A 25,165-nucleotide genomic window follows, 5' to 3' on the forward strand; every position below is an offset into this window, starting at 1 on the left:
AGCCCCGTGGGGTCCCCAAGACGTCTTTGGCAGCCGAGGTCTCAAAGGTCCCCTTCGGCTTGGCTACCTGAGGCAAGACCCAGCCCCCGCCCAAAGGCCAGAGGGTGAGTGTGTGAGAGTGTGTGTGTGAGTGTGTCAGTGGGCAAGGGTGTGGGCGGGCCGACTGGGGTCCGGGGGGATACCCAGATTGGAGGGCCGAGGGTGTGGAGGCCGTGGGTTGTTGGGAAGCCTGTGTGGTCCTCTTGCGGTTTCTCTCTCCCTCTTTCTCCATCTCCCTTACCTGTGGTCCCTGGCTCCTGACCTGCCTCGGCGGCGGGCTGGGTGTGTGGGTGTGTGTGTGGGGGGGGGTGTGTCTGCGTGTGTGTGTGTGTGTGTGAGCCCGCGGGAGAGCACGCGCTGTCGCGTGCGAGGATGGCACTAGGGTTGTGGGTGGGGCTGGGGCGTGGGGCAGCCCCCGGGATGGACTGAGGCTTGCCTAGGGAGCCCCAGACGGAGACCGGGAGGTCATGTGGTTTTTGGAAGCCGAAAGCGGAGGGGCTCTCGGGCCGCGCGGAGGCAGCCCAGGTCTGTGGCGGGCATCGGGCCCCCTAACCCCCACCCCCACCCCCACCCCCCGGCCCCGGTCTCCCACCCGGGGAGGGGCTGTGGCCGCGGGGATCCAAGAGTTGGCACGCTGCTGCTGCCTGCGAGGGCCGCCGGCTGGAAGGCAGGCGACGGACGGCTGTGAGCGCGCTGGGGTGCAAGGGGCCAGGGGCTGGTGGGGCTTGCGGTGCAGGGCCACGCCGGGGCTGGGGGAGGTGTGGGGCGGGGGCTAAAGGAGAGGGGAGGCAAAAAGCCTACAGCACCCGGTATTCCCAGGCGGTCTCCCATCCAAGTACTAACCAGGCCCGACCCTGCTTAGCTTCCGAGATCAGACGAGATCGGGCGCGTTCAGGGTGGTATGGCCGTAGACGGAGGCGGCTGCCTCCAGGCTCCCTAAGAGCCCTGCGCCGCGCCTCCCTTTCGCTGTGCCCTGCCTGCCGGTCGGGCCAGCCGGCCGCACCTCTCCACGGGCCGCGCGCTGTACCTGAGCCGGTCGACCCGCCACCGCACTCCGGCACGCCGCCCCGCCCCCGCACACCATCACCCCCTGCCAGCACCCGCCTGGCCCTCCGGGCTCCCGGGACCCCCCAGCCGCAGTCCCGGCGTGCGTGCGTGCGTGCGTCCGTGCGGGGGCGGGAGGGGCGCGGAGGTCTCGGCGCTCTCCTACCCCGGGCCTCTGCAGGCCCGCCCCGGGCTGGGCGGCGCCCCCACCCCCATCCCGTCGTCCGCTGCACAGGGCCAGGTTGCCCCGGAGGTCTCCGGCTTCCGGGCCCGCCGCTGCCCGCCGCCGCCCGCCGCCCGGGGACCTCTGAGCCTCCTCTGGGCCTCCTGCGCAGCCCAGCCGGGGCCCTGAGCGCCCATCCTGCCCGGCACCTGCCCGGTGCCCAAACCCACGGGGAGCCAGCAGCGCGGTCGACAGCAGAGCGTCAGCCCCGCCCCTTCGGCCGAACGAGGCCCCACTTGCCTCCACGCCGCCAGCCAAGCACAGGACCTTCCTGAGAGAGCACACGGGCGACAGACAGGCAGCCACACGGACGGACACACAGACACTCGCACGCGCCCACGCCAGCTGAGACAAGCCGGCCGGGGCAAGCTCGTCAGCCAGAGCCAGAGCCCCAGCAACCTGTGAGAGGCCGGGGCCAGAGGAAGCGACGGGAGGCCGCGTGTCAGGAGATACAGAGACAGAAAGGGACGGAGCTTCAGAGACAAGACTCGAGGACGGCCGAGAGGGAGATGCAGGCAGGCAGGCAGGCAGGCAGACGGGCGCGCGCGCGCAGACACACACACACACACACACACACACACACAGAGGGAGACACAGAGACTGACGGACAGAAAACGGCAGGCAGACACGGGAGAGAGGATGGCATCCGATCCGAGCCAGACACAGTGGCACAGTCCCTGACACACCTCAGAGAGAGGCCAGGCGGAAGAAGCAGCTGCCCCAAGGGAGCGGGGCGTCAGCCTCGGGCCGGGCCCCAGCTGGACGCGGCGCCCTGGGGCTGGCAGAGCCCCGTGGGGTCCCCAAGACGTCTTGGCAGCCGAGGTCTCAAAGGTTCCCTTCGGCTTGGCTACCTGAGGCAAGACCCAGCCCCCGTGCAAAGGCCAGAGAGTGAGTGTATGGGAGTGTGTGTGTGAGTGTGTCAGTGGGCAAGGGTGTGGGCGGGCCGACTGGGGTGCGGGGGGATACCCAGAATGGAGGGGGGAAGGGTGTGGAGCCGGGGGGTGGGGGTAGGGGTGGGGTTGCATATCATGTGGAGTCCAAGCATACCGGACGGTCATCTCGTTTCTTGCAATCCGAATGCGGAGTGGCCCTCCGGCCTGCGTTGGGAGTCAGGGCCCCGGTCATCCTCCCGCAGAGGGGCTATGGCCGTGGCGATCCAAAAGGTGGCACGCTGCTACCCGCCATGGCCGCTGACTGACTGACTGACTGGCTGGCTGGCTGGCCAAAGGCCCTGTTGGCTGGAAGATAGGCTACGGCTTGACGGCTTTCCGGTCATATCTGTTCTTATTCCAGGGGTGGGCCTCATCCTAATGTTACTTGGTTGATGATAGGAGAATCTCTGAGTGACAATATTTCCTTGCTTTTCAATGGATCCCTTTTGTTGCAGAACCTTTCCCTCGAAAGTGAAGGAACCTGTGTCTGCACAGGCACTAATGCTCTTGGAAAGGCAATAGCAATTCCGTCCTCCACTAGCTTGGTAAGCACCAAGTCCTTGTTGTCTTCAAGTGCTTCCCATAATACGTGCAAAGTAGGACCCGGTTTTGTGGAGTCTGGAGTCAAGGAGTTTACAAGTGGACGTTATATGACTTTCACCATTGCTGTCACTGCCCACTTACAAACCGCCTCTAAATTTAACCCTCTGTCTTACCTGTTCTTCTCTCACAAGGCTGTGACTGCCTTGCTGCTGCTTCTCTGCCTAAGAATCCACAATGAGATATTAACTTTCTGCCCAGAATCAAGATCCTTCATACTCTGCCTCCGTGTGCATGCTTCTGTGCCACGTTGATTCAGTCCTGTCTGACTGTTTGTGACCCCATGGGCTGTAGCCCGCCAGGCTCCGCTTACTGTAGCATCCTCGAGGCAAGCATACTGAAGTAGGTTGTCATGTCGTTCTCCAGGGGATCTTCCCAACCCAGGTATCAAACCCACATCTCCTTCATCCCCTGCGTTGGCAGACAGGTTCTTTACTGCTAGCACCACCTGGGAAGCCCATTCTGGCTCTACATCTCCTTCATTTATAACTAAACTCTGTTCTAGGCAACGCAGTTTCCCGCACTGTGATCCAACACCACACACACACACACACACACACACACACAGCTTCCCACCCTGTGATCCAACACCAGACACACACACACACACACACACACACACACACACAGCTTCCCACCCTGTGATCCAACACCACACACACACACACACACACACAGAGACAGAGAGAGGGAGGGAGACACAGCGACTGACGGACAGAAAACGGGAGGCAGACACCGGAGGAGGATGGCATCCGATCCGAGCCAGACACAGTGGCACAGTCCCTGACGCACATCAGACAGAGGCCAGACGGAAGAAGCAGCTGCCCCAAGGGACGGGGCGTCAGCCTTGGGCCCGGGCCCCAGCTGGACGCGGTGCCCTGGGGCTGGCAGAGCCCCGTGGGGTCCCCAAGACGTCTTTGGCAGCCGAGGTCTCAAAGGTCCCCTTCGGCTTGGCTACCTGAGGCAAGACCCAGCCCCCGCCCAAAGGCCAGAGGGTGAGTGTGTGAGAGTGTGTGTGTGAGTGTGTCAGTGGGCAAGGGTGTGGGCGGGCCGACTGGGGTCCGGGGGGATACCCAGATTGGAGGGCCGAGGGTGTGGAGGCCGTGGGTTGTTGGGAAGCCTGTGTGGTCCTCTTGCGGTTTCTCTCTCCCTCTTTCTCCATCTCCCTTACCTGTGGTCCCTGGCTCCTGACCTGCCTCGGCGGCGGGCTGGGTGTGTGGGTGTGTGTGTGGGGGGGGGTGTGTCTGCGTGTGTGTGTGTGTGTGTGAGCCCGCGGGAGAGCACGCGCTGTCGCGTGCGAGGATGGCACTAGGGTTGTGGGTGGGGCTGGGGCGTGGGGCAGCCCCCGGGATGGACTGAGGCTTGCCTAGGGAGCCCCAGACGGAGACCGGGAGGTCATGTGGTTTTTGGAAGCCGAAAGCGGAGGGGCTCTCGGGCCGCGCGGAGGCAGCCCAGGTCTGTGGCGGGCATCGGGCCCCCTAACCCCCACCCCCACCCCCACCCCCCGGCCCCGGTCTCCCACCCGGGGAGGGGCTGTGGCCGCGGGGATCCAAGAGTTGGCACGCTGCTGCTGCCTGCGAGGGCCGCCGGCTGCAAGGCAGGCGACGGACGGCTGTGAGCGCGCTGGGGTGCAAGGGGCCAGGGGCTGGTGGGGCTTGCGGTGCAGGGCCACGCCGGGGCTGGGGGAGGTGTGGGGCGGGGGCTAAAGGAGAGGGGAGGCAAAAAGCCTACAGCACCCGGTATTCCCAGGCGGTCTCCCATCCAAGTACTAACCAGGCCCGACCCTGCTTAGCTTCCGAGATCAGACGAGATCGGGCGCGTTCAGGGTGGTATGACCGTAGACGGAGGCGGCTGCCTCCAGGCTCCCTAAGAGCCCTGCGCCGCGCCTCCCTTTCGCTGTGCCCTGCCTGCCGGTCGGGCCAGCCGGCCGCACCTCTCCACGGGCCGCGCGCTGTACCTGAGCCGGTCGACCCGCCACCGCACTCCGGCACGCCGCCCCGCCCCCGCACACCATCACCCCCTGCCAGCACCCGCCTGGCCCTCCGGGCTCCCGGGACCCCCCAGCCGCAGTCCCGGCGTGCGTGCGTGCGTGCGTCCGTGCGGGGGCGGGAGGGGCGCGGAGGTCTCGGCGCTCTCCTACCCCGGGCCTCTGCAGGCCCGCCCCGGGCTGGGCGGCGCCCCCACCCCCATCCCGTCGTCCGCTGCACAGGGCCAGGTTGCCCCGGAGGTCTCCGGCTTCCGGGCCCGCCGCTGCCCGCCGCCGCCCGCCGCCCGGGGACCTCTGAGCCTCCTCTGGGCCTCCTGCGCAGCCCAGCCGGGGCCCTGAGCGCCCATCCTGCCCGGCACCTGCCCGGTGCCCAAACCCACGGGGAGCCAGCAGCGCGGTCGACAGCAGAGCGTCAGCCCCGCCCCTTCGGCCGAACGAGGCCCCACTTGCCTCCACGCCGCCAGCCAAGCACAGGACCTTCCTGAGAGAGCACACGGGCGACAGACAGGCAGCCACACGGACGGACACACAGACACTCGCACGCGCCCACGCCAGCTGAGACAAGCCGGCCGGGGCAAGCTCGTCAGCCAGAGCCAGAGCCCCAGCAACCTGTGAGAGGCCGGGGCCAGAGGAAGCGACGGGAGGCCGCGTGTCAGGAGATACAGAGACAGAAAGGGACGGAGCTTCAGAGACAAGACTCGAGGACGGCCGAGAGGGAGATGCAGGCAGGCAGGCAGGCAGGCAGACGGGCGCGCGCGCGCAGACACACACACACACACACACACACACACACACAGAGGGAGACACAGAGACTGACGGACAGAAAACGGCAGGCAGACACGGGAGAGAGGATGGCATCCGATCCGAGCCAGACACAGTGGCACAGTCCCTGACACACCTCAGAGAGAGGCCAGGCGGAAGAAGCAGCTGCCCCAAGGGAGCGGGGCGTCAGCCTCGGGCCGGGCCCCAGCTGGACGCGGCGCCCTGGGGCTGGCAGAGCCCCGTGGGGTCCCCAAGACGTCTTGGCAGCCGAGGTCTCAAAGGTTCCCTTCGGCTTGGCTACCTGAGGCAAGACCCAGCCCCCGTGCAAAGGCCAGAGAGTGAGTGTATGGGAGTGTGTGTGTGAGTGTGTCAGTGGGCAAGGGTGTGGGCGGGCCGACTGGGGTGCGGGGGGATACCCAGAATGGAGGGGGGAAGGGTGTGGAGCCGGGGGGTGGGGGTAGGGGTGGGGTTGCATATCATGTGGAGTCCAAGCATACCGGACGGTCATCTCGTTTCTTGCAATCCGAATGCGGAGTGGCCCTCCGGCCTGCGTTGGGAGTCAGGGCCCCGGTCATCCTCCCGCAGAGGGGCTATGGCCGTGGCGATCCAAAAGGTGGCACGCTGCTACCCGCCATGGCCGCTGACTGACTGACTGACTGGCTGGCTGGCTGGCCAAAGGCCCTGTTGGCTGGAAGATAGGCTACGGCTTGACGGCTTTCCGGTCATATCTGTTCTTATTCCAGGGGTGGGCCTCATCCTAATGTTACTTGGTTGATGATAGGAGAATCTCTGAGTGACAATATTTCCTTGCTTTTCAATGGATCCCTTTTGTTGCAGAACCTTTCCCTCGAAAGTGAAGGAACCTGTGTCTGCACAGGCACTAATGCTCTTGGAAAGGCAATAGCAATTCCGTCCTCCACTAGCTTGGTAAGCACCAAGTCCTTGTTGTCTTCAAGTGCTTCCCATAATACGTGCAAAGTAGGACCCGGTTTTGTGGAGTCTGGAGTCAAGGAGTTTACAAGTGGACGTTATATGACTTTCACCATTGCTGTCACTGCCCACTTACAAACCGCCTCTAAATTTAACCCTCTGTCTTACCTGTTCTTCTCTCACAAGGCTGTGACTGCCTTGCTGCTGCTTCTCTGCCTAAGAATCCACAATGAGATATTAACTTTCTGCCCAGAATCAAGATCCTTCATACTCTGCCTCCGTGTGCATGCTTCTGTGCCACGTTGATTCAGTCCTGTCTGACTGTTTGTGACCCCATGGGCTGTAGCCCGCCAGGCTCCGCTTACTGTAGCATCCTCGAGGCAAGCATACTGAAGTAGGTTGTCATGTCGTTCTCCAGGGGATCTTCCCAACCCAGGTATCAAACCCACATCTCCTTCATCCCCTGCGTTGGCAGACAGGTTCTTTACTGCTAGCACCACCTGGGAAGCCCATTCTGGCTCTACATCTCCTTCATTTATAACTAAACTCTGTTCTAGGCAACGCAGTTTCCCGCACTGTGATCCAACACCACACACACACACACACACACACACACAGCTTCCCACCCTGTGATCCAACACCAGACACACACACACACACACACACACACACACACACAGCTTCCCACCCTGTGATCCAACACCACACACACACACACACACACACAGAGACAGAGAGAGGGAGGGAGACACAGCGACTGACGGACAGAAAACGGGAGGCAGACACCGGAGGAGGATGGCATCCGATCCGAGCCAGACACAGTGGCACAGTCCCTGACGCACATCAGACAGAGGCCAGGCGGAAGAAGCAGCTGCCCCAAGGGACGGGGCGTCAGCCTTGGGCCCGGGCCCCAGCTGGACGCGGTGCCCTGGGGCTGGCAGAGCCCCGTGGGGTCCCCAAGACGTCTTTGGCAGCCGAGGTCTCAAAGGTCCCCTTCGGCTTGGCTACCTGAGGCAAGACCCAGCCCCCGCCCAAAGGCCAGAGGGTGAGTGTGTGAGAGTGTGTGTGTGAGTGTGTCAGTGGGCAAGGGTGTGGGCGGGCCGACTGGGGTCCGGGGGGATACCCAGATTGGAGGGCCGAGGGTGTGGAGGCCGTGGGTTGTTGGGAAGCCTGTGTGGTCCTCTTGCGGTTTCTCTCTCCCTCTTTCTCCATCTCCCTTACCTGTGGTCCCTGGCTCCTGACCTGCCTCGGCGGCGGGCTGGGTGTGTGGGTGTGTGTGTGGGGGGGGGTGTGTCTGCGTGTGTGTGTGTGTGTGTGAGCCCGCGGGAGAGCACGCGCTGTCGCGTGCGAGGATGGCACTAGGGTTGTGGGTGGGGCTGGGGCGTGGGGCAGCCCCCGGGATGGACTGAGGCTTGCCTAGGGAGCCCCAGACGGAGACCGGGAGGTCATGTGGTTTTTGGAAGCCGAAAGCGGAGGGGCTCTCGGGCCGCGCGGAGGCAGCCCAGGTCTGTGGCGGGCATCGGGCCCCCTAACCCCCACCCCCACCCCCACCCCCCGGCCCCGGTCTCCCACCCGGGGAGGGGCTGTGGCCGCGGGGATCCAAGAGTTGGCACGCTGCTGCTGCCTGCGAGGGCCGCCGGCTGGAAGGCAGGCGACGGACGGCTGTGAGCGCGCTGGGGTGCAAGGGGCCAGGGGCTGGTGGGGCTTGCGGTGCAGGGCCACGCCGGGGCTGGGGGAGGTGTGGGGCGGGGGCTAAAGGAGAGGGGAGGCAAAAAGCCTACAGCACCCGGTATTCCCAGGCGGTCTCCCATCCAAGTACTAACCAGGCCCGACCCTGCTTAGCTTCCGAGATCAGACGAGATCGGGCGCGTTCAGGGTGGTATGGCCGTAGACGGAGGCGGCTGCCTCCAGGCTCCCTAAGAGCCCTGCGCCGCGCCTCCCTTTCGCTGTGCCCTGCCTGCCGGTCGGGCCAGCCGGCCGCACCTCTCCACGGGCCGCGCGCTGTACCTGAGCCGGTCGACCCGCCACCGCACTCCGGCACGCCGCCCCGCCCCCGCACACCATCACCCCCTGCCAGCACCCGCCTGGCCCTCCGGGCTCCCGGGACCCCCCAGCCGCAGTCCCGGCGTGCGTGCGTGCGTGCGTCCGTGCGGGGGCGGGAGGGGCGCGGAGGTCTCGGCGCTCTCCTACCCCGGGCCTCTGCAGGCCCGCCCCGGGCTGGGCGGCGCCCCCACCCCCATCCCGTCGTCCGCTGCACAGGGCCAGGTTGCCCCGGAGGTCTCCGGCTTCCGGACCCGCCGCTGCCCGCCGCCGCCCGCCGCCCGGGGACCTCTGAGCCTCCTCTGGGCCTCCTGCGCAGCCCAGCCGGGGCCCTGAGCGCCCATCCTGCCCGGCACCTGCCCGGTGCCCAAACCCACGGGGAGCCAGCAGCGCGGTCGACAGCAGAGCGTCAGCCCCGCCCCTTCGGCCGAACGAGGCCCCACTTGCCTCCACGCCGCCAGCCAAGCACAGGACCTTCCTGAGAGAGCACACGGGCGACAGACAGGCAGCCACACGGACGGACACACAGACACTCGCACGCGCCCACGCCAGCTGAGACAAGCCGGCCGGGGCAAGCTCGTCAGCCAGAGCCAGAGCCCCAGCAACCTGTGAGAGGCCGGGGCCAGAGGAAGCGACGGGAGGCCGCGTGTCAGGAGATACAGAGACAGAAAGGGACGGAGCTTCAGAGACAAGACTCGAGGACGGCCGAGAGGGAGATGCAGGCAGGCAGGCAGGCAGGCAGACGGGCGCGCGCGCGCAGACACACACACACACACACACACACACACACAGAGGGAGACACAGAGACTGACGGACAGAAAACGGCAGGCAGACACGGGAGAGAGGATGGCATCCGATCCGAGCCAGACACAGTGGCACAGTCCCTGACACACCTCAGAGAGAGGCCAGGCGGAAGAAGCAGCTGCCCCAAGGGAGCGGGGCGTCAGCCTCGGGCCGGGCCCCAGCTGGACGCGGCGCCCTGGGGCTGGCAGAGCCCCGTGGGGTCCCCAAGACGTCTTGGCAGCCGAGGTCTCAAAGGTTCCCTTCGGCTTGGCTACCTGAGGCAAGACCCAGCCCCCGTGCAAAGGCCAGAGAGTGAGTGTATGGGAGTGTGTGTGTGAGTGTGTCAGTGGGCAAGGGTGTGGGCGGGCCGACTGGGGTGCGGGGGGATACCCAGAATGGAGGGGGGAAGGGTGTGGAGCCGGGGGGTGGGGGTAGGGGTGGGGTTGCATATCATGTGGAGTCCAAGCATACCGGACGGTCATCTCGTTTCTTGCAATCCGAATGCGGAGTGGCCCTCCGGCCTGCGTTGGGAGTCAGGGCCCCGGTCATCCTCCCGCAGAGGGGCTATGGCCGTGGCGATCCAAAAGGTGGCACGCTGCTACCCGCCATGGCCGCTGACTGACTGACTGACTGGCTGGCTGGCTGGCCAAAGGCCCTGTTGGCTGGAAGATAGGCTACGGCTTGACGGCTTTCCGGTCATATCTGTTCTTATTCCAGGGGTGGGCCTCATCCTAATGTTACTTGGTTGATGATAGGAGAATCTCTGAGTGACAATATTTCCTTGCTTTTCAATGGATCCCTTTTGTTGCAGAACCTTTCCCTCGAAAGTGAAGGAACCTGTGTCTGCACAGGCACTAATGCTCTTGGAAAGGCAATAGCAATTCCGTCCTCCACTAGCTTGGTAAGCACCAAGTCCTTGTTGTCTTCAAGTGCTTCCCATAATACGTGCAAAGTAGGACCCGGTTTTGTGGAGTCTGGAGTCAAGGAGTTTACAAGTGGACGTTATATGACTTTCACCATTGCTGTCACTGCCCACTTACAAACCGCCTCTAAATTTAACCCTCTGTCTTACCTGTTCTTCTCTCACAAGGCTGTGACTGCCTTGCTGCTGCTTCTCTGCCTAAGAATCCACAATGAGATATTAACTTTCTGCCCAGAATCAAGATCCTTCATACTCTGCCTCCGTGTGCATGCTTCTGTGCCACGTTGATTCAGTCCTGTCTGACTGTTTGTGACCCCATGGGCTGTAGCCCGCCAGGCTCCGCTTACTGTAGCATCCTCGAGGCAAGCATACTGAAGTAGGTTGTCATGTCGTTCTCCAGGGGATCTTCCCAACCCAGGTATCAAACCCACATCTCCTTCATCCCCTGCGTTGGCAGACAGGTTCTTTACTGCTAGCACCACCTGGGAAGCCCATTCTGGCTCTACATCTCCTTCATTTATAACTAAACTCTGTTCTAGGCAACGCAGTTTCCCGCACTGTGATCCAACACCACACACACACACACACACACACACACACAGCTTCCCACCCTGTGATCCAACACCAGACACACACACACACACACACACACACACACACACAGCTTCCCACCCTGTGATCCAACACCACACACACACACACACACACACAGAGACAGAGAGAGGGAGGGAGACACAGCGACTGACGGACAGAAAACGGGAGGCAGACACCGGAGGAGGATGGCATCCGATCCGAGCCAGACACAGTGGCACAGTCCCTGACGCACATCAGACAGAGGCCAGACGGAAGAAGCAGCTGCCCCAAGGGACGGGGCGTCAGCCTTGGGCCCGGGCCCCAGCTGGACGCGGTGCCCTGGGGCTGGCAGAGCCCCGTGGGGTCCCCAAGACGTCTTTGGCAGCCGAGGTCTCAAAGGTCCCCTTCGGCTTGGCTACCTGAGGCAAGACCCAGCCCCCGCCCAAAGGCCAGAGGGTGAGTGTGTGAGAGTGTGTGTGTGAGTGTGTCAGTGGGCAAGGGTGTGGGCGGGCCGACTGGGGTCCGGGGGGATACCCAGATTGGAGGGCCGAGGGTGTGGAGGCCGTGGGTTGTTGGGAAGCCTGTGTGGTCCTCTTGCGGTTTCTCTCTCCCTCTTTCTCCATCTCCCTTACCTGTGGTCCCTGGCTCCTGACCTGCCTCGGCGGCGGGCTGGGTGTGTGGGTGTGTGTGTGGGGGGGGGTGTGTCTGCGTGTGTGTGTGTGTGTGTGAGCCCGCGGGAGAGCACGCGCTGTCGCGTGCGAGGATGGCACTAGGGTTGTGGGTGGGGCTGGGGCGTGGGGCAGCCCCCGGGATGGACTGAGGCTTGCCTAGGGAGCCCCAGACGGAGACCGGGAGGTCATGTGGTTTTTGGAAGCCGAAAGCGGAGGGGCTCTCGGGCCGCGCGGAGGCAGCCCAGGTCTGTGGCGGGCATCGGGCCCCCTAACCCCCACCCCCACCCCCACCCCCCGGCCCCGGTCTCCCACCCGGGGAGGGGCTGTGGCCGCGGGGATCCAAGAGTTGGCACGCTGCTGCTGCCTGCGAGGGCCGCCGGCTGCAAGGCAGGCGACGGACGGCTGTGAGCGCGCTGGGGTGCAAGGGGCCAGGGGCTGGTGGGGCTTGCGGTGCAGGGCCACGCCGGGGCTGGGGGAGGTGTGGGGCGGGGGCTAAAGGAGAGGGGAGGCAAAAAGCCTACAGCACCCGGTATTCCCAGGCGGTCTCCCATCCAAGTACTAACCAGGCCCGACCCTGCTTAGCTTCCGAGATCAGACGAGATCGGGCGCGTTCAGGGTGGTATGACCGTAGACGGAGGCGGCTGCCTCCAGGCTCCCTAAGAGCCCTGCGCCGCGCCTCCCTTTCGCTGTGCCCTGCCTGCCGGTCGGGCCAGCCGGCCGCACCTCTCCACGGGCCGCGCGCTGTACCTGAGCCGGTCGACCCGCCACCGCACTCCGGCACGCCGCCCCGCCCCCGCACACCATCACCCCCTGCCAGCACCCGCCTGGCCCTCCGGGCTCCCGGGACCCCCCAGCCGCAGTCCCGGCGTGCGTGCGTGCGTGCGTCCGTGCGGGGGCGGGAGGGGCGCGGAGGTCTCGGCGCTCTCCTACCCCGGGCCTCTGCAGGCCCGCCCCGGGCTGGGCGGCGCCCCCACCCCCATCCCGTCGTCCGCTGCACAGGGCCAGGTTGCCCCGGAGGTCTCCGGCTTCCGGGCCCGCCGCTGCCCGCCGCCGCCCGCCGCCCGGGGACCTCTGAGCCTCCTCTGGGCCTCCTGCGCAGCCCAGCCGGGGCCCTGAGCGCCCATCCTGCCCGGCACCTGCCCGGTGCCCAAACCCACGGGGAGCCAGCAGCGCGGTCGACAGCAGAGCGTCAGCCCCGCCCCTTCGGCCGAACGAGGCCCCACTTGCCTCCACGCCGCCAGCCAAGCACAGGACCTTCCTGAGAGAGCACACGGGCGACAGACAGGCAGCCACACGGACGGACACACAGACACTCGCACGCGCCCACGCCAGCTGAGACAAGCCGGCCGGGGCAAGCTCGTCAGCCAGAGCCAGAGCCCCAGCAACCTGTGAGAGGCCGGGGCCAGAGGAAGCGACGGGAGGCCGCGTGTCAGGAGATACAGAGACAGAAAGGGACGGAGCTTCAGAGACAAGACTCGAGGACGGCCGAGAGGGAGATGCAGGCAGGCAGGCAGGCAGGCAGACGGGCGCGCGCGCGCAGACACACACACACACACACACACACACACACACAGAGGGAGACACAGAGACTGACGGACAGAAAACGGCAGGCAGACACGGGAGAGAGGATGGCATCCGATCCGAGCCAGACACAGTGGCACAGTCCCTGACACACCTCAGAGAGAGGCCAGGCGGAAGAAGCAGCTGCCCCAAGGGAGCGGGGCGTCAGCCTCGGGCCGGGCCCCAGCTGGACGCGGCGCCCTGGGGCTGGCAGAGCCCCGTGGGGTCCCCAAGACGTCTTGGCAGCCGAGGTCTCAAAGGTTCCCTTCGGCTTGGCTACCTGAGGCAAGACCCAGCCCCCGTGCAAAGGCCAGAGAGTGAGTGTATGGGAGTGTGTGTGTGAGTGTGTCAGTGGGCAAGGGTGTGGGCGGGCCGACTGGGGTGCGGGGGGATACCCAGAATGGAGGGGGGAAGGGTGTGGAGCCGGGGGGTGGGGGTAGGGGTGGGGTTGCATATCATGTGGAGTCCAAGCATACCGGACGGTCATCTCGTTTCTTGCAATCCGAATGCGGAGTGGCCCTCCGGCCTGCGTTGGGAGTCAGGGCCCCGGTCATCCTCCCGCAGAGGGGCTATGGCCGTGGCGATCCAAAAGGTGGCACGCTGCTACCCGCCATGGCCGCTGACTGACTGACTGACTGGCTGGCTGGCTGGCCAAAGGCCCTGTTGGCTGGAAGATAGGCTACGGCTTGACGGCTTTCCGGTCATATCTGTTCTTATTCCAGGGGTGGGCCTCATCCTAATGTTACTTGGTTGATGATAGGAGAATCTCTGAGTGACAATATTTCCTTGCTTTTCAATGGATCCCTTTTGTTGCAGAACCTTTCCCTCGAAAGTGAAGGAACCTGTGTCTGCACAGGCACTAATGCTCTTGGAAAGGCAATAGCAATTCCGTCCTCCACTAGCTTGGTAAGCACCAAGTCCTTGTTGTCTTCAAGTGCTTCCCATAATACGTGCAAAGTAGGACCCGGTTTTGTGGAGTCTGGAGTCAAGGAGTTTACAAGTGGACGTTATATGACTTTCACCATTGCTGTCACTGCCCACTTACAAACCGCCTCTAAATTTAACCCTCTGTCTTACCTGTTCTTCTCTCACAAGGCTGTGACTGCCTTGCTGCTGCTTCTCTGCCTAAGAATCCACAATGAGATATTAACTTTCTGCCCAGAATCAAGATCCTTCATACTCTGCCTCCGTGTGCATGCTTCTGTGCCACGTTGATTCAGTCCTGTCTGACTGTTTGTGACCCCATGGGCTGTAGCCCGCCAGGCTCCGCTTACTGTAGCATCCTCGAGGCAAGCATACTGAAGTAGGTTGTCATGTCGTTCTCCAGGGGATCTTCCCAACCCAGGTATCAAACCCACATCTCCTTCATCCCCTGCGTTGGCAGACAGGTTCTTTACTGCTAGCACCACCTGGGAAGCCCATTCTGGCTCTACATCTCCTTCATTTATAACTAAACTCTGTTCTAGGCAACGCAGTTTCCCGCACTGTGATCCAACACCACACACACACACACACACACACACACAGCTTCCCACCCTGTGATCCAACACCAGACACACACACACACACACACACACACACACACACACACACACACACACAGCTTCCCACCCTGTGATCCAACACCACACACACACACACACACACACAGAGACAGAGAGAGGGAGGGAGACACAGCGACTGACGGACAGAAAACGGGAGGCAGACACCGGAGGAGGATGGCATCCGATCCGAGCCAGACACAGTGGCACAGTCCCTGACGCACATCAGACAGAGGCCAGGCGGAAGAAGCAGCTGCCCCAAGGGACGGGGCGTCAGCCTTGGGCCCGGGCCCCAGCTGGACGCGGTGCCCTGGGGCTGGCAGAGCCCCGTGGGGTCCCCAAGACGTCTTTGGCAGCCGAGGTCTCAAAGGTCCCCTTCGGCTTGGCTACCTGAGGCAAGACCCAGCCCCCGCCCAAAGGCCAGAGGGTGAGTGTGTGAGAGTGTGTGTGTGAGTGTGTCAGTGGGCAAGGGTGTGGGCGGGCCGACTGGGGTCCGGGGGGATACCCAGATTGGAGGGCCGAGGGTGTGGAGGCCGTGGGTTGTTGGGAAGCCTGTGTGGTCCTCTTGCGGTTTCTCTCTCCCTCTTTCTCCATCTCCCTTACCTGTGGTCCCTGGCTCCTGACCTGCCTCGGCGGCGGGCTGGGTGTGTGGGTGTGTGTGTGTGGGGGGGTGTGTCTGCGTGTGTGTGTGTGTGTGTGAGCCCGCGGGAGAGCACGCGCTGTCGCGTGCGAGGATGGCACTAGGGTTGTGGGTGGGGCTGGGGCGTGGGGCAGCCCCCGGGATGGACTGAGGCTTGCCTAGGGAGCCCCAGACGGAGACCGGGAGGTCATGTGGTTTTTGGAAGCCGAAAGCGGAGGGGCTCTCGGGCCGCGCGGAGGCAGCCCAGGTCTGTGGCGGGCATCGGGCCCCCTAACCCCCACCCCCACCCCCACCCCCCGGCCCCGGTCTCCCACCCGGGGAGGGGCTGTGGCCGCGGGGATCCAAGAGTTGGCACGCTGCTGCTGCCTGCGAGGGCCGCCGGCTGCAAGGCAGGCGACGGACGGCTGTGAGCGCGCTGGGGTGCAAGGGGCCAGGGGCTGGTGGGGCTTGCGGTGCAGGGCCACGCCGGGGCTGGGGGAGGTGTGGGGCGGGGGCTAAAGGAGAGGGGAGGCAAAAAGCCTACAGCACCCGGTATTCCCAGGCGGTCTCCCATCCAAGTACTAACCAGGCCCGACCCTGCTTAGCTTCCGAGATCAGACGAGATCGGGCGCGTTCAGGGTGGTATGACCGTAGACGGAGGCGGCTGCCTCCAGGCTCCCTAAGAGCCCTGCGCCGCGCCTCCCTTTCGCTGTGCCCTGCCTGCCGGTCGGGCCAGCCGGCCGCACCTCTCCACGGGCCGCGCGCTGTACCTGAGCCGGTCGACCCGCCACCGCACTCCGGCACGCCGCCCCGCCCCCGCACACCATCACCCCCTGCCAGCACCCGCCTGGCCCTCCGGGCTCCCGGGACCCCCCAGCCGCAGTCCCGGCGTGCGTGCGTGCGTGCGTCCGTGCGGGGGCGGGAGGGGCGCGGAGGTCTCGGCGCTCTCCTACCCCGGGCCTCTGCAGGCCCGCCCCGGGCTGGGCGGCGCCCCCACCCCCATCCCGTCGTCCGCTGCACAGGGCCAGGTTGCCCCGGAGGTCTCCGGCTTCCGGGCCCGCCGCTGCCCGCCGCCGCCCGCCGCCCGGGGACCTCTGAGCCTCCTCTGGGCCTCCTGCGCAGCCCAGCCGGGGCCCTGAGCGCCCATCCTGCCCGGCACCTGCCCGGTGCCCAAACCCACGGGGAGCCAGCAGCGCGGTCGACAGCAGAGCGTCAGCCCCGCCCCTTCGGCCGAACGAGGCCCCACTTGCCTCCACGCCGCCAGCCAAGCACAGGACCTTCCTGAGAGAGCACACGGGCGACAGACAGGCAGCCACACGGACGGACACACAGACACTCGCACGCGCCCACGCCAGCTGAGACAAGCCGGCCGGGGCAAGCTCGTCAGCCAGAGCCAGAGCCCCAGCAACCTGTGAGAGGCCGGGGCCAGAGGAAGCGACGGGAGGCCGCGTGTCAGGAGATACAGAGACAGAAAGGGACGGAGCTTCAGAGACAAGACTCGAGGACGGCCGAGAGGGAGATGCAGGCAGGCAGGCAGGCAGGCAGACGGGCGCGCGCGCGCAGACACACACACACACACACACACACACACACACACACACACACACACAGCTTCCCACCCTGTGATCCAACACCACACACACACACACACACACACAGAGACAGAGAGAGGGAGGGAGACACAGCGACTGACGGACAGAAAACGGGAGGCAGACACCGGAGGAGGATGGCATCCGATCCGAGCCAGACACAGTGGCACAGTCCCTGACGCACATCAGACAGAGGCCAGGCGGAAGAAGCAGCTGCCCCAAGGGACGGGGCGTCAGCCTTGGGCCCGGGCCCCAGCTGGACGCGGTGCCCTGGGGCTGGCAGAGCCCCGTGGGGTCCCCAAGACGTCTTTGGCAGCCGAGGTCTCAAAGGTCCCCTTCGGCTTGGCTACCTGAGGCAAGACCCAGCCCCCGCCCAAAGGCCAGAGGGTGAGTGTGTGAGAGTGTGTGTGTGAGTGTGTCAGTGGGCAAGGGTGTGGGCGGGCCGACTGGGGTCCGGGGGGATACCCAGATTGGAGGGCCGAGGGTGTGGAGGCCGTGGGTTGTTGGGAAGCCTGTGTGGTCCTCTTGCGGTTTCTCTCTCCCTCTTTCTCCATCTCCCTTACCTGTGGTCCCTGGCTCCTGACCTGCCTCGGCGGCGGGCTGGGTGTGTGGGTGTGTGTGTGGGGGGGGGTGTGTCTGCGTGTGTGTGTGTGTGTGTGAGCCCGCGGGAGAGCACGCGCTGTCGCGTGCGAGGATGGCACTAGGGTTGTGGGTGGGGCTGGGGCGTGGGGCAGCCCCCGGGATGGACTGAGGCTTGCCTAGGGAGCCCCAGACGGAGACCGGGAGGTCATGTGGTTTTTGGAAGCCGAAAGCGGAGGGGCTCTCGGGCCGCGCGGAGGCAGCCCAGGTCTGTGGCGGGCATCGGGCCCCCTAACCCCCACCCCCACCCCCACCCCCCGGCCCCGGTCTCCCACCCGGGGAGGGGCTGTGGCCGCGGGGATCCAAGAGTTGGCACGCTGCTGCTGCCTGCGAGGGCCGCCGGCTGCAAGGCAGGCGACGGACGGCTGTGAGCGCGCTGGGGTGCAAGGGGCCAGGGGCTGGTGGGGCTTGCGGTGCAGGGCCACGCCGGGGCTGGGGGAGGTGTGGGGCGGGGGCTAAAGGAGAGGGGAGGCAAAAAGCCTACAGCACCCGGTATTCCCAGGCGGTCTCCCATCCAAGTACTAACCAGGCCCGACCCTGCTTAGCTTCCGAGATCAGACGAGATCGGGCGCGTTCAGGGTGGTATGACCGTAGACGGAGGCGGCTGCCTCCAGGCTCCCTAAGAGCCCTGCGCCGCGCCTCCCTTTCGCTGTGCCCTGCCTGCCGGTCGGGCCAGCCGGCCGCACCTCTCCACGGGCCGCGCGCTGTACCTGAGCCGGTCGACCCGCCACCGCACTCCGGCACGCCGCCCCGCCCCCGCACACCATCACCCCCTGCCAGCACCCGCCTGGCCCTCCGGGCTCCCGGGACCCCCCAGCCGCAGTCCCGGCGTGCGTGCGTGCGTGCGTCCGTGCGGGGGCGGGAGGGGCGCGGAGGTCTCGGCGCTCTCCTACCCCGGGCCTCTGCAGGCCCGCCCCGGGCTGGGCGGCGCCCCCACCCCCATCCCGTCGTCCGCTGCACAGGGCCAGGTTGCCCCGGAGGTCTCCGGCTTCCGGGCCCGCCGCTGCCCGCCGCCGCCCGCCGCCCGGGGACCTCTGAGCCTCCTCTGGGCCTCCTGCGCAGCCCAGCCGGGGCCCTGAGCGCCCATCCTGCCCGGCACCTGCCCGGTGCCCAAACCCACGGGGAGCCAGCAGCGCGGTCGACAGCAGAGCGTCAGCCCCGCCCCTTCGGCCGAACGAGGCCCCACTTGCCTCCACGCCGCCAGCCAAGCACAGGACCTTCCTGAGAGAGCACACGGGCGACAGACAGGCAGCCACACGGACGGACACACAGACACTCGCACGCGCCCACGCCAGCTGAGACAAGCCGGCCGGGGCAAGCTCGTCAGCCAGAGCCAGAGCCCCAGCAACCTGTGAGAGGCCGGGGCCAGAGGAAGCGACGGGAGGCCGCGTGTCAGGAGATACAGAGACAGAAAGGGACGGAGCTTCAGAGACAAGACTCGAGGACGGCCGAGAGGGAGATGCAGGCAGGCAGGCAGGCAGGCAGACGGGCGCGCGCGCGCAGACACACACACACACACACACACACACACACACAGAGGGAGACACAGAGACTGACGGACAGAAAACGGCAGGCAGACACGGGAGAGAGGATGGCATCCGATCCGAGCCAGACACAGTGGCACAGTCCCTGACACACCTCAGAGAGAGGCCAGGCGGAAGAAGCAGCTGCCCCAAGGGAGCGGGGCGTCAGCCTCGGGCCGGGCCCCAGCTGGACGCGGCGCCCTGGGGCTGGCAGAGCCCCGTGGGGTCCCCAAGACGTCTTGGCAGCCGAGGTCTCAAAGGTTCCCTTCGGCTTGGCTACCTGAGGCAAGACCCAGCCCCCGTGCAAAGGCCAGAGAGTGAGTGTATGGGAGTGTGTGTGTGAGTGTGTCAGTGGGCAAGGGTGTGGGCGGGCCGACTGGGGTGCGGGGGGATACCCAGAATGGAGGGGGGAAGGGTGTGGAGCCGGGGGGTGGGGGTAGGGGTGGGGTTGCATATCATGTGGAGTCCAAGCATACCGGACGGTCATCTCGTTTCTTGCAATCCGAATGCGGAGTGGCCCTCCGGCCTGCGTTGGGAGTCAGGGCCCCGGTCATCCTCCCGCAGAGGGGCTATGGCCGTGGCGATCCAAAAGGTGGCACGCTGCTACCCGCCATGGCCGCTGACTGACTGACTGACTGGCTGGCTGGCTGGCCAAAGGCCCTGTTGGCTGGAAGATAGGCTACGGCTTGACGGCTTTCCGGTCATATCTGTTCTTATTCCAGGGGTGGGCCTCATCCTAATGTTACTTGGTTGATGATAGGAGAATCTCTGAGTGACAATATTTCCTTGCTTTTCAATGGATCCCTTTTGTTGCAGAACCTTTCCCTCGAAAGTGAAGGAACCTGTGTCTGCACAGGCACTAATGCTCTTGGAAAGGCAATAGCAATTCCGTCCTCCACTAGCTTGGTAAGCACCAAGTCCTTGTTGTCTTCAAGTGCTTCCCATAATACGTGCAAAGTAGGACCCGGTTTTGTGGAGTCTGGAGTCAAGGAGTTTACAAGTGGACGTTATATGACTTTCACCATTGCTGTCACTGCCCACTTACAAACCGCCTCTAAATTTAACCCTCTGTCTTACCTGTTCTTCTCTCACAAGGCTGTGACTGCCTTGCTGCTGCTTCTCTGCCTAAGAATCCACAATGAGATATTAACTTTCTGCCCAGAATCAAGATCCTTCATACTCTGCCTCCGTGTGCATGCTTCTGTGCCACGTTGATTCAGTCCTGTCTGACTGTTTGTGACCCCATGGGCTGTAGCCCGCCAGGCTCCGCTTACTGTAGCATCCTCGAGGCAAGCATACTGAAGTAGGTTGTCATGTCGTTCTCCAGGGGATCTTCCCAACCCAGGTATCAAACCCACATCTCCTTCATCCCCTGCGTTGGCAGACAGGTTCTTTACTGCTAGCACCACCTGGGAAGCCCATTCTGGCTCTACATCTCCTTCATTTATAACTAAACTCTGTTCTAGGCAACGCAGTTTCCCGCACTGTGATCCAACACCACACACACACACACACACACACACACAGCTTCCCACCCTGTGATCCAACACCAGACACACACACACACACACACACACACACACACACACACACACACACAGCTTCCCACCCTGTGATCCAACACCACACACACACACACACACACACAGAGACAGAGAGAGGGAGGGAGACACAGCGACTGACGGACAGAAAACGGGAGGCAGACACCGGAGGAGGATGGCATCCGATCCGAGCCAGACACAGTGGCACAGTCCCTGACGCACATCAGACAGAGGCCAGGCGGAAGAAGCAGCTGCCCCAAGGGACGGGGCGTCAGCCTTGGGCCCGGGCCCCAGCTGGACGCGGTGCCCTGGGGCTGGCAGAGCCCCGTGGGGTCCCCAAGACGTCTTTGGCAGCCGAGGTCTCAAAGGTCCCCTTCGGCTTGGCTACCTGAGGCAAGACCCAGCCCCCGCCCAAAGGCCAGAGGGTGAGTGTGTGAGAGTGTGTGTGTGAGTGTGTCAGTGGGCAAGGGTGTGGGCGGGCCGACTGGGGTCCGGGGGGATACCCAGATTGGAGGGCCGAGGGTGTGGAGGCCGTGGGTTGTTGGGAAGCCTGTGTGGTCCTCTTGCGGTTTCTCTCTCCCTCTTTCTCCATCTCCCTTACCTGTGGTCCCTGGCTCCTGACCTGCCTCGGCGGCGGGCTGGGTGTGTGGGTGTGTGTGTGTGGGGGGGTGTGTCTGCGTGTGTGTGTGTGTGTGTGAGCCCGCGGGAGAGCACGCGCTGTCGCGTGCGAGGATGGCACTAGGGTTGTGGGTGGGGCTGGGGCGTGGGGCAGCCCCCGGGATGGACTGAGGCTTGCCTAGGGAGCCCCAGACGGAGACCGGGAGGTCATGTGGTTTTTGGAAGCCGAAAGCGGAGGGGCTCTCGGGCCGCGCGGAGGCAGCCCAGGTCTGTGGCGGGCATCGGGCCCCCTAACCCCCACCCCCACCCCCCGGCCCCGGTCTCCCACCCGGGGAGGGGCTGTGGCCGCGGGGATCCAAGAGTTGGCACGCTGCTGCTGCCTGCGAGGGCCGCCGGCTGCAAGGCAGGCGACGGACGGCTGTGAGCGCGCTGGGGTGCAAGGGGCCAGGGGCTGGTGGGGCTTGCGGTGCAGGGCCACGCCGGGGCTGGGGGAGGTGTGGGGCGGGGGCTAAAGGAGAGGGGAGGCAAAAAGCCTACAGCACCCGGTATTCCCAGGCGGTCTCCCATCCAAGTACTAACCAGGCCCGACCCTGCTTAGCTTCCGAGATCAGACGAGATCGGGCGCGTTCAGGGTGGTATGGCCGTAGACGGAGGCGGCTGCCTCCAGGCTCCCTAAGAGCCCTGCGCCGCGCCTCCCTTTCGCTGTGCCCTGCCTGCCGGTCGGGCCAGCCGGCCGCACCTCTCCACGGGCCGCGCGCTGTACCTGAGCCGGTCGACCCGCCACCGCACTCCGGCACGCCGCCCCGCCCCCGCACACCATCACCCCCTGCCAGCACCCGCCTGGCCCTCCGGGCTCCCGGGACCCCCCAGCCGCAGTCCCGGCGTGCGTGCGTGCGTGCGTCCGTGCGGGGGCGGGAGGGGCGCGGAGGTCTCGGCGCTCTCCCACCCCGGGCCTCTGCAGGCCCGCCCCGGGCTGGGCGGCGCCCCCACCCCCATCCCGTCGTCCGCTGCACAGGGCCAGGTTGCCCCGGAGGTCTCTGGCTTCCGGGCCCGCCGCTGCCCGCCGCCGCCCGCCGCCCGGGGACCTCTGAGCCTCCTCTGGGCCTCCTGCGCAGCCCAGCCGGGGCCCTGAGCGCCCATCCTGCCCGGCACCTGCCCGGTGCCCAAACCCACGGGGAGCCAGCAGCGCGGTCGACAGCAGAGCGTCAGCCCCGCCCCTTCGGCCGAACGAGGCCCCACTTGCCTCCACGCCGCCAGCCAAGCACAGGACCTTCCTGAGAGAGCACACGGGCGACAGACAGGCAGCCACACGGACGGACACACAGACACTCGCACGCGCCCACGCCAGCTGAGACAAGCCGGCCGGGGCAAGCTCGTCAGCCAGAGCCAGAGCCCCAGCAACCTGTGAGAGGCCGGGGCCAGAGGAAGCGACGGGAGGCCGCGTGTCAGGAGATACAGAGACAGAAAGGGACGGAGCTTCAGAGACAAGACTCGAGGACGGCCGAGAGGGAGATGCAGGCAGGCAGGCAGGCAGGCAGACGGGCGCGCGCGCGCAGACACACACACACACACACACACACACACACACACACACAGAGGGAGACACAGAGACTGACGGACAGAAAACGGCAGGCAGACACGGGAGAGAGGATGGCATCCGATCCGAGCCAGACACAGTGGCACAGTCCCTGACACACCTCAGAGAGAGGCCAGGCGGAAGAAGCAGCTGCCCCAAGGGAGCGGGGCGTCAGCCTCGGGCCGGGCCCCAGCTGGACGCGGCGCCCTGGGGCTGGCAGAGCCCCGTGGGGTCCCCAAGACGTCTTGGCAGCCGAGGTCTCAAAGGTTCCCTTCGGCTTGGCTACCTGAGGCAAGACCCAGCCCCCGTGCAAAGGCCAGAGAGTGAGTGTATGGGAGTGTGTGTGTGAGTGTGTCAGTGGGCAAGGGTGTGGGCGGGCCGACTGGGGTGCGGGGGGATACCCAGAATGGAGGGGGGAAGGGTGTGGAGCCGGGGGGTGGGGGTAGGGGTGGGGTTGCATATCATGTGGAGTCCAAGCATACCGGACGGTCATCTCGTTTCTTGCAATCCGAATGCGGAGTGGCCCTCCGGCCTGCGTTGGGAGTCGGGGCCCCGGTCATCCTCCCGCAGAGGGGCTATGGCCGTGGCGATCCAAAAGGTGGCACGCTGCTACCCGCCATGGCCGCTGACTGACTGACTGACTGGCTGGCTGGCTGGCCAAAGGCCCTGTTGGCTGGAAGATAGGCTACGGCTTGACGGCTTTCCGGTCATATCTGTTCTTATTCCAGGGGTGGGCCTCATCCTAATGTTACTTGGTTGATGATAGGAGAATCTCTGAGTGACAATATTTCCTTGCTTTTCAATGGATCCCTTTTGTTGCAGAACCTTTCCCTCGAAAGTGAAGGAACCTGTGTCTGCACAGGCACTAATGCTCTTGGAAAGGCAATAGCAATTCCGTCCTCCACTAGCTTGGTAAGCACCAAGTCCTTGTTGTCTTCAAGTGCTTCCCATAATACGTGCAAAGTAGGACCCGGTTTTGTGGAGTCTGGAGTCAAGGAGTTTACAAGTGGACGTTATATGACTTTCACCATTGCTGTCACTGCCCACTTACAAACCGCCTCTAAATTTAACCCTCTGTCTTACCTGTTCTTCTCTCACAAGGCTGTGACTGCCTTGCTGCTGCTTCTCTGCCTAAGAATCCACAATGAGATATTAACTTTCTGCCCAGAATCAAGATCCTTCATACTCTGCCTCCGTGTGCATGCTTCTGTGCCACGTTGATTCAGTCCTGTCTGACTGTTTGTGACCCCATGGGCTGTAGCCCGCCAGGCTCCGCTTACTGTAGCATCCTCGAGGCAAGCATACTGAAGTAGGTTGTCATGTCGTTCTCCAGGGGATCTTCCCAACCCAGGTATCAAACCCACATCTCCTTCATCCCCTGCGTTGGCAGACAGGTTCTTTACTGCTAGCACCACCTGGGAAGCCCATTCTGGCTCTACATCTCCTTCATTTATAACTAAACTCTGTTCTAGGCAACGCAGTTTCCCGCACTGTGATCCAACACCACACACACACACACACACACACACACAGCTTCCCACCCTGTGATCCAACACCAGACACACACACACACACACACACACACACACACACACACACACAGCTTCCCACCCTGTGATCCAACACCACACACACACACACACACACACAGAGACAGAGAGAGGGAGGGAGACACAGCGACTGACGGACAGAAAACGGGAGGCAGACACCGGAGGAGGATGGCATCCGATCCGAGCCAGACACAGTGGCACAGTCCCTGACGCACATCAGACAGAGGCCAGGCGGAAGAAGCAGCTGCCCCAAGGGACGGGGCGTCAGCCTTGGGCCCGGGCCCCAGCTGGACGCGGTGCCCTGGGGCTGGCAGAGCCCCGTGGGGTCCCCAAGACGTCTTTGGCAGCCGAGGTCTCAAAGGTCCCCTTCGGCTTGGCTACCTGAGGCAAGACCCAGCCCCCGCCCAAAGGCCAGAGGGTGAGTGTGTGAGAGTGTGTGTGTGAGTGTGTCAGTGGGCAAGGGTGTGGGCGGGCCGACTGGGGTCCGGGGGGATACCCAGATTGGAGGGCCGAGGGTGTGGAGGCCGTGGGTTGTTGGGAAGCCTGTGTGGTCCTCTTGCGGTTTCTCTCTCCCTCTTTCTCCATCTCCCTTACCTGTGGTCCCTGGCTCCTGACCTGCCTCGGCGGCGGGCTGGGTGTGTGGGTGTGTGTGTGTGGGGGGGTGTGTCTGCGTGTGTGTGTGTGTGTGTGAGCCCGCGGGAGAGCACGCGCTGTCGCGTGCGAGGATGGCACTAGGGTTGTGGGTGGGGCTGGGGCGTGGGGCAGCCCCCGGGATGGACTGAGGCTTGCCTAGGGAGCCCCAGACGGAGACCGGGAGGTCATGTGGTTTTTGGAAGCCGAAAGCGGAGGGGCTCTCGGGCCGCGCGGAGGCAGCCCAGGTCTGTGGCGGGCATCGGGCCCCCT

The 25,165-nt window shown here is 64.6% G+C and overlaps 7 non-coding genes across 7 annotated transcripts; all 7 read right to left on the reverse strand.

The window, feature by feature from the left end:
* Window positions 1-833: 833 nt before the first annotated feature.
* LOC136162175 (5S ribosomal RNA) lies at window positions 834-952 on the reverse strand. Its single transcript, XR_010662005.1, has one exon. It is a non-coding gene; the product is annotated as a 5S ribosomal RNA (ribosomal RNA).
* A 3,610-nt stretch (window positions 953-4,562) lies between these two features.
* On the reverse strand, window positions 4,563-4,681 carry LOC136161911 (5S ribosomal RNA). The gene has a single exon (XR_010661801.1). It is a non-coding gene; the product is annotated as a 5S ribosomal RNA (ribosomal RNA).
* A 3,610-nt stretch (window positions 4,682-8,291) lies between these two features.
* LOC136162187 (5S ribosomal RNA) lies at window positions 8,292-8,410 on the reverse strand. The gene has a single exon (XR_010662009.1). It is a non-coding gene; the product is annotated as a 5S ribosomal RNA (ribosomal RNA).
* Window positions 8,411-12,020: 3,610 nt separating this feature from the next.
* LOC136161912 (5S ribosomal RNA) lies at window positions 12,021-12,139 on the reverse strand. The gene has a single exon (XR_010661802.1). It is a non-coding gene; the product is annotated as a 5S ribosomal RNA (ribosomal RNA).
* A 3,624-nt stretch (window positions 12,140-15,763) lies between these two features.
* On the reverse strand, window positions 15,764-15,882 carry LOC136161913 (5S ribosomal RNA). The gene has a single exon (XR_010661803.1). It is a non-coding gene; the product is annotated as a 5S ribosomal RNA (ribosomal RNA).
* A 2,049-nt stretch (window positions 15,883-17,931) lies between these two features.
* Window positions 17,932-18,050, reverse strand: LOC136161914 (5S ribosomal RNA). Its single transcript, XR_010661804.1, has one exon. It is a non-coding gene; the product is annotated as a 5S ribosomal RNA (ribosomal RNA).
* Window positions 18,051-21,666: 3,616 nt separating this feature from the next.
* Window positions 21,667-21,785, reverse strand: LOC136162199 (5S ribosomal RNA). The gene has a single exon (XR_010662020.1). It is a non-coding gene; the product is annotated as a 5S ribosomal RNA (ribosomal RNA).
* Window positions 21,786-25,165: the final 3,380 nt, after the last annotated feature.

The sequence above is a fragment of the Muntiacus reevesi genome, chromosome 2 (genome assembly GCF_963930625.1).
Source record: "Muntiacus reevesi chromosome 2, mMunRee1.1, whole genome shotgun sequence".
Classification (NCBI taxonomy): Eukaryota; Metazoa; Chordata; class Mammalia; order Artiodactyla; family Cervidae; genus Muntiacus; species Muntiacus reevesi.